This window comes from Jaculus jaculus, chromosome 1 (genome assembly GCF_020740685.1).
Source record: "Jaculus jaculus isolate mJacJac1 chromosome 1, mJacJac1.mat.Y.cur, whole genome shotgun sequence".
NCBI lineage: Eukaryota > Metazoa > Chordata > Mammalia > Rodentia > Dipodidae > Jaculus > Jaculus jaculus.
This window is the reverse complement of record NC_059102.1, coordinates 166,382,079-166,390,618: the sequence shown is the minus strand read 5'-3', so window position 1 is coordinate 166,390,618 and position 8,540 is coordinate 166,382,079. Positions and strand designations below refer to the sequence as shown.

Here is an 8,540-nt window from a genome sequence, read left to right as displayed (position 1 = left end):
ACTTTAAAAATTGCTACCACACCAGCCCAACAAATCCTTAACTACTTTTAAAATGGGTTCATTTATACCATTTGAATGCAAAAAGAATGTCAAAGATACTAAAACACAAGACTTTTCAGTGTCTGACTTACACTTTGTAGCCTTATCTTTTCACATTTAATCATTGAATTTTGAATGCGTCAACTAAGAATTGTGTTTCTCTAATAGTTTATGTATACATAAGAATTATATGTGAAAGGTATAATGCTAAAAACAAAAACACGTTCCTCAAACCCCCCCCCCCACAAAAAAGAAAGGAAGATAGGTTGATAGATAAATAGAAAGAAAGAAAGAAAGAAAGACCACCAAAGTTCACAACTGTGTTCACTTCAATCTGACTAAAAGCCAACAAGCCAAAGGGTGTCTTTCCTCAGGTCTGCATCTCTATGTGTTGAGGTGGAGCTTCAGTATTTGACATTGATAGTACATCTGAACACAATTCATCAGCAGAAAACTCCAAATAATTTTAAAATCTTTTAGCCACTGAGAACTATCATGTTGCACTTGTCTTTCTAACATGCAATATAATTATATCAAAGTCGTTTGTTTGAGTTTGCAAGGTGGTTCAGACTGGTAGAAAATGAAGCTTATATGAAAACTGGTTAAGGACTCAAAGCACGTGAGCTCTGAAATATTTATTGTAATACCCAGACTATTGGGGAGCTATGATTTGCACAAAAACACTTTAAATTATTTTGGTTATGTTCTTCATGATCTTGAGAGTTTAGCTACTTGTAGTGCATGCATGCATCCTCTTTGCTACGTCACAAACATAGATCTCAGGATCTGGGTTGATGCACGCATTAACTAACTGTCGTCCTCTGAGTTCATCTGAAGGGAGAGGTGGGTAGTCACACTGTTCTATCTTCTTACACAATGAGTATTAATTCATCTTGTCACCATAAAAAGGACTTTGTAACGCAGCCATCTCATACAGTAGACAGCCAAGAGCCCAGGTGTCGGTCTTGAAGTTGTACCATGTATCCTCTCAAGAGACATGTAATAAGGTATACCCACTAGAGAATGTGCAGCTGTGGTTTTTGATTGAAAAACCGACCAAGACCAAGATCTCCAAGTTTAACCACTCCAGCAGCTGTAATGAACACATTAGCTGGTTTTATATCTCTATGCATGACTCTCCGAAAGCCCATGTGCTCCAATGCACTGCACAGCTGAACGAAGTACTTCCAGACAGTTCTTCCAGGAATCAGCCTCGTCTGTTTCTTAAAATGCTTTATCATTCTGGAGAGATCGCCAGCATCTGCCAATTCCAAAACTAAGTTTAATTCGTTATCTTCGATGAATGATGCATAATATTTAATTACATTTGGATGGTTCAGTTGCTCTAGGAGATCTATTTCTTTGATACAGTCAGCACGTGCTTTGGCATCCATTATATCAAATATCTGCACTTTTTTTTTTTAAAGCTACTGGTACTCCATTCAAGAAACAGGTTGCTCTATAAACTTCGCTGAATTGTCCACGACCAATTTTCTTTTCTATTCGGAAGTTGGCTAATGTAGCCCATATCCGGTCGTAAGGCCTTCTGTGGTTGAAACTGAGGAGCAGGTGGCCCCTGCATGCCTTGTGACTGCTCATCCATTGTCCCATTGTCCGAAACAACACGACCTTGAGAAGTCAGGAAGTGCAGACTTCTCCGGGGGGCCCCGGCAGACCAACCGCAGCGCGCGGGAGGCGGGGCCGGGCGCCCGCGCGGAAAGGCCCTGGGGCCGGGGTTGAGGCTGGGCCGCCCGAGCCCTTCGACCACCTCCCGCCGCGCCGCCCCGCGGACGCTCGCCGCGGGCACCCACCCTGCACCCACCCTGCCAGGCGAGGCGAGTGAAAGGCTAGCGGCGGCCCATCCTCCCCGCTCCCGCTCCCGCTCCCCTCCCCTTCCTCCTCCTCTCCCTTCCCTGCTCCTCCTCCTCCGTCAGGACTGTCTATATATACAGTTTTGACCTCATTGAATAGGGAAATTCATTTCAACAGACACCATTAGGCCCAGTGATACAAAGCTCATAATTTCATGGTTATATAAAACTTGACAAAAATAATCAAACCTTTAGTCTTTTTAGCTTCGCAGCCTTTCATATCTCTAAATATTTTGCCTGTATTTATGTAAGTAAAATATTTATTAGTCTCTTAATTTTTAAAAATATATTTAATTTATTAGAGAGAGAAAGAGAGAGAGAGAGAGGGGAATATATACAGAAAGACAGAATGGGTGTATGAGGGCCTTTAGTCACTACAAACTCCAGACACATGCAACCCCTTGTGCATCTGGCTTACACGGGTCCTGGGGATTCAAACTGGGGTCCTTAGGCTTCGAAGGCAACCGCCTTAACCACTAAGCCATTTCACTAGCCCCTTAGTCTCTTAATTTTTTAATTTTTATTTTATTTTATTATTTTTTAAAAATTTTTATTTATTTATTTATTTGAGAGCGACAGACACAGAGAGAAAGACAGATAGAGGGAGAGAGAGAGAATGGGTGCGCCAGGGCTTCCAGCCACTGCAAACGAACTCCAGACGCGTGCGCCCCCTTGTGCATCTGGCTAACGTGGGACCTGGGGAACCGAGCCTCGAACCGGGGTCCTTAGGCTTCACAGGCAAGCACTTAACCACTAAGCCATCTCTCCAGCCCTTATTTTATTTTTTTAAAACCACATTGAGCTTCATGTCATGAACTGCCGGTCAAACTGAGGGTCAGACAGAAGAGGGTATAGAGAGACAGAGGCTCGGCTGGGCACTCCAGCCACAGCCACACAGCGTATCATGGGGAAGGAAAGGCAGTCACACCAATTGCTGGCATCACATGGCAGATCTCATCTGCAGGGCACCAGTGTTCCAAAGTCCACAGGGCATGAGACAGAGCCAGCTGGAAGACATGACCACGTGTGCTCACCTGTGTCTGACCCTGTAGTGGCCAGGCTGGAAGAAAGCCCTGGCTGTCCTGAATACATGTTGGGGTGAAGGGTCCCCATCACGTGGGTGGCTGAAGCGCCCCAGGCCCACCATCCCCAGCACGGGAAGGGACAAGGAAGCCAAAGCTGTTCCAGCCCTTTGCTCTTCTCACTTTTCAGCTGCTTAGGGCGCCCCAGGCCCGCTGAGTTCAGTGGGGAGAGCAGCTAGGTGCACAAGGGGGGCCGCAGCCCGCACGGCGGCACGTGTGCGTGTGTGGAAGGGCTTTCTCAACGAACCAAGGCTGGACAGGGCTCGCGCACGAAAGGCCCAGGGCGGCAAGGGTGAGTGTCACAGCACAGGCCACAGGGACGCGGACGTGGAGGTTAGGACACCGGTGGCAGTGCAAGCTCCACTGTTGCTTTTGGCGTTCATTTCCATCGTTAAGACTCCAGGCATGTTCTTCGAAAAGAAAAGAGGACTAGAGCAAGTCTTTAAAATTAAAAAATAAAATAAAATAAACCAAATGTCTGGCTGGCGCGATAGTGCGACACGGGCTGTAATCCCAGCCATGTCAGGGCTGCCGTGGCAGCAGCCAGGTCCCAAGAACCCAGAGTCCAGGACAGCTGCTCAGAGAACCCAAGAGGCAGGTGGGTGGCAGGTCCCCTGGGACCTTGAAGAGTGCCACCAGGCAGGCAGCACCAACTCAAATCCTGCCTGCGATGCTGTCTCCACAGAGGTCAAATAGAGGAGAAACGAAAGACAAGGGTAAAGTGCACACCCAGCAGTAGTCCATCAGGGCTGGGGCCGGAGCGGAGCAGGGGCCTACCAGTTCTGGTGGTCCCACCCAGTGCCTTCTTTGTGGCATTGGCCCTGCCCTCCCCGCTGGCACCCTCCCAGCTTTCCCAGCCATCACTGCCGCTGTTCTTATTGTTGGATGCAGAGCCCGAACCCCACACGTCTCCCCGTTGAGGCGTCTGCGCAGGTCCAGCTGTCACTGCTTGGGGACTTAGCCTTGGGGGGCTCAGCACTCCCGAAGGTTTCCCAGAAGCTCTGGTCGATGGTGCTGTTCTGGAGGTTGTCCCCGCTGCTGTTTTGGAAGCTGTGGCCCTCTAGTGGTCTATCTGAGGAGTCCTCAGTTTTCCCGGAAAAGAAGGTGGTAACATCACGCCATCCCTCGCTGCCAACTCCGTGGACCTTCTCCTGTGCAGGCTTGAGGACGTTTTCATTCAGGCTGTGGCCCAATTCCGAAGCCTTTTCAGTTGCTTGGGATCCAAATTTTGTAGCACCCTCCTTTGCTGCAGAGGCAAACTTGCTTGCCCCAGTGGTAAAACTGCTCCAGTCAGAGTACAGGGATGACATGGCATTGTTCAGAAAGTCATCTTCTCTCTTCTGAGATGACACCGTGTGTTCCCAAACCCCACGTAGCGATTCTCCTGGGCCCCCTGATCGGAGCCAAGGTCATCATTAAGCCACTCTTCAAAAGCCCTGTCTCCAGAGGCAGTCACGGTCTGTGACTGGCCAGAGGATCGGTGGGCAGTGGATTGCAGTGTCTTGGGCTGAGGTGGAGTCTAGTTCTGGGCAGGGTTCCTTCTCTGCCTTCAGCCAGAGTAGCCACCTTGTCCCGGAAGACAGCCGCAGCTTTGCTGCTGTACTTGTCCTGCAGGGACCAGCTGGGCTCACCGTCCTCCTGTGCTTCCAGAACTCTAGGAACTTAGCATTCCCACCAGCCTTCATTTTCTCAAGCTCAATGTTCTTCCGTTTGTCCATTGTAACAGAGCGCACAAAGCTTGTTCTCATCTTGTGCCCTGACTTCTTTAAGAACTTTCCTGGTTCTTGGGCTGGTCATGGTGCTGTGGTCAAAGGCCAAAGAAGGAAGCTATCAAGAGAGCTGAGGCTAGGGAGACAGCCAGGCTTCCAGGCACCTCTGGAGAGACACCACTTCTGAGGGTGAAGGACATTGGGCCCTCCCAGCCGGCTGGACTGGGCAGGCCAGCTCTGCGTGGGTGAGTGCTTAGAACCAGGGTGCGACTGGCTGAGGAGTTTGGGTCGGGTCGAGCGGGAGAGCGGAGCACAGTGGGCTCTCATGTTGCCCACCCTAATCTCTTAATTGTAAATGACTTTATTTATCTAAATCAATGTCTCTTTTTATAGAAAAAACTTGTTTCTCTCACCTGTAATGGTCATTTTTGACCCTGGATATAATATTTGTTGGTGTCACTTGCAAATGTCATTTCACATACAGAAAGGTTGTGCTAAGCTATGGGGAACTAACTAGACTTACTGTAATCCGGGCTCTGGTAAACACTTTTTTTTTTTTTTTTTAAAATAGGGTCTCACTCTAGCCCAGGCTGACATGGAATTCACTATGTAGTCTCAGGGTGGCCTTGAACTCGTGGTGATCCTCCTACCTCTGCCTCCCAAGTGCTGGGATTAAAGGTGTGCACCACCATGCCCAGCAAACACCCCTTTTTTCTGAAGAGTGGTTTCTGTGCCTGCCTAGCATACAAAAAGAAACTAAAACTGAAGTTCCTAAGGGCTACACCTGTATTATTAGAACTTTATCTTCAGCAGTTAAGAAGAATTGATTGCTGTCTATCCAGAGCCTAATAATCTTGGGCTATATTTGCTCCACAGAATAATCAATTTATTGTCTTTCTGTATGTAACCTGGCATCTCTGTGACCAACTGAGACATCTGTTGTTCTGGGTTATAATTTCCATAGTTTTTTTTAAAACAATTTACAAAACCAGTTAGGATCTTTTGGTCCCTTTTAAATAATTTAATAGAAAATAACAAAAATGTACCATATTTGGTAGATCCAAGATGACCCTTTTTCCATGTATCTGTGTAATTAAAATAGATGTATGTCCCATCAGGACAAAAGGAAACTAAAAGGAAAAAAAAATCTCTTAAAAACATATTTCCCAGTTGTAAATTTTGTAACAATTTCTCATTTATTTAGTTATCTATTTGAGAGAGAGAGAGAGGTGGGGGAAGGGAGGGAGGGAGAGAGAGAGAAGGAGAGAGAGAGCATGGGCATGCCAGGGCCTCCAGCCACTGCAAACAACTCCAGATGTGTGCACCCCCTTGTGCATCTGGCTAAAGTGGGTCCTGGGGAATCAAACTTCTGTCATTTGGCTTTGCAGGCAAATGCCTTAACCACTAAGCAATCCCTCCAGCCCACAATTTCCCTTTTCTAATCAACCCTAGTGTGGCTGGTGTTCAATAGCATTTTATTTTCCTCTCAAGCCTTCTGAAGATCCATCTCTGATTATTTACCTTTCAATGCTTTTCCTGGTCAGTGGGGTCATGAATGAAATGGATCAGCCAGTCTCTCTGGGGGAACAATGTCTTAAAATACTCCTTACCACCTTATCATAAGACTTCAACATAACTGAAACATTTCAGTACTGAAACAGCTGCAGCAAATTCTTTCACAGTTTCTATAAGAAGTTCCTCTTGAGTCTGCAAGGGAACATGTAATAGCTTGGGACCCACCCCAGCACCCAACTTTAGGTCAACCTCCAGCACTGGGGAAATAACAAGGACCAGGGGCCCAGGAACACAGTAGCATTGGCACAAGCTGAACCAATGCCAGTCTCCCAGTCACCCCAACAGACTTGAGTATAGGGCTCATCCTCTGGGCCATCCACAAGCACCTAGGTCTGCCAGGCCTCAGCCAGTGACCTCAGGCCTTTTCCAGGCTTGCTCAGGGGCAAAATTCATTCACAGCCTCAGACACTGACACACACACACACGCACACACAAGCGCGCGCGCGCACACACACACACACACACACACACACACACACCCCACACTAGGCGACATCACAGTGCCTTCTCCCTGACCCGCACACTCATGGGTTCAGGACTCTCATACACATTCCCATATACATACACACATATATTAAGAAGCATCACAGTGCCTTCCCCTTCTTGGGTTTTTTTTTCCCCAGTTTCAGTGACACATGACAGACAAGGGATGTGGTTGTCACCTCAGAAGGAAGCTATTCAGATGCTCCTTTGGCCGTGTCCTGGAGGAAATTCAGGAGTGTTTGGCTATAGCAGGTTCAGCTTCTGACTTGTGATTGGATATTATTCTAATTCCACCATGAGACCTTATGCCACTTGCCAGGGTACTGCAGAATGAGCCCACTCAAATCCTGTGGCTGTAGTAGGGATCTTAAGGATGCCCAGCATTAGTACTACAAATTACGACTCAGAATGCAAGCAGACTGAGTCACCCATTCATTCTCATATTCACACAAAGGGAAAATAACAGTTCCTTCACCCATTTACAAGAATTCCCTGGCTGTCACTACTAAGTGCCTCTTAACGGCACCCGGTTAGGCCTCTATAAAGCTTTAAGTTTTAGCTCTGAATATACAGAGAGGTGGCAGTCAGCTCCAAACACACATAGAGCACTCAGAATACACATGGACCAATCCTCAGAGCTCCAAATACACATGGAGCAGACCTCTCACCTGTACATACACATACAGAAGTCCTTTCAGCTCTGAATACACATGGAGAAGTCCTCTAAACTCTGAATACATACAGAGCAGTCCTCTCAGCTCCAAATGCACATGGAGCAGTCTCTCAGCTCCAAATACACATGTGGCAGTCCTCTCAGCTCTAAATGCACATGGAGGAGTCCTGTCAGTTCCCAATACACATGGAGCAGTCCTTTTAGTTCTGAATACACATGGAGCAGTTCTGCGAGCTCCAAATACACATTATAGCAGTCCTGTAAGCTCCAAATAAACATGAAATGTTCTGTCATATCTGGATACACATGGAGCAGTTCTCTCAGCTCCGAATACACATGGAACACTCCTGTCAGCTCCGCACACGCATACAGCAGTCCTGTCAGCTCTGAGTACACATGGAGGGGTCCTCTCAGCTCTGAATACACATGGAACAGTCCGCTCAGCTCTGAATACTCCTGGCGCAGTCGTTTTAGCTCTGAATACACATGTAGCAGTCCTGTCAGCTCTGAATACACATGGAATAGTCCTGTGAGCTCCAAATAAATATGGAACAGTCTTTTCAGCTCTGAATACACATGTAGCAGTCCTGTCAGCTCTGAATACACAGACAGCAGACTTTTCACTCTGAAGACACATGGAGCAGTCCTGTCAGTTCCAAAAACACATGGACTAGTCTCTCAGCTGTGAATATACATGGAACAGTCCTGTCAGCTCTAAATACACATGGAGGAGCCCTGTCAGCTCTGAGTACACATGGATCAGTTCTCTCAGCTCTGAATAAACATGAAGCAGTCCTGTCAGCATTGAATACACAGGAGGCAGTCCTCTCAGCTCCAAATGCACATGGAGTGGTCTTGTTAGCTCCAAATACACATGCAGCAGTCCTCTCAGCTCTGAAAACACATGGAGCCTTCTCTCAGCTCCGAATACATATGGAGCAGTGCTCTCAGCTCTGAATACCCATGGAGCAGTCCTGTCAGCTCTGAGTGCACATGGAGCAATCTTGTTAGCTCCACATACACATGGGGCAGTATCTCAGCTCCGAATACACATGCCACAGTCCTCTCAGCTCCAAATACACATGGAGCGGTTCTCTCAATTCAGAAT

At 47.3% G+C, this 8,540-nt stretch overlaps 2 pseudogenes; both read right to left on the bottom strand.

The window, feature by feature from the left end:
* Positions 1 to 288: 288 nt before the first annotated feature.
* On the bottom strand, positions 289 to 1,642 carry LOC105945083 (annotated as a pseudogene).
* Positions 1,643 to 3,680: 2,038 nt separating this feature from the next.
* On the bottom strand, positions 3,681 to 4,806 carry LOC101613231 (annotated as a pseudogene).
* Positions 4,807 to 8,540: the final 3,734 nt, after the last annotated feature.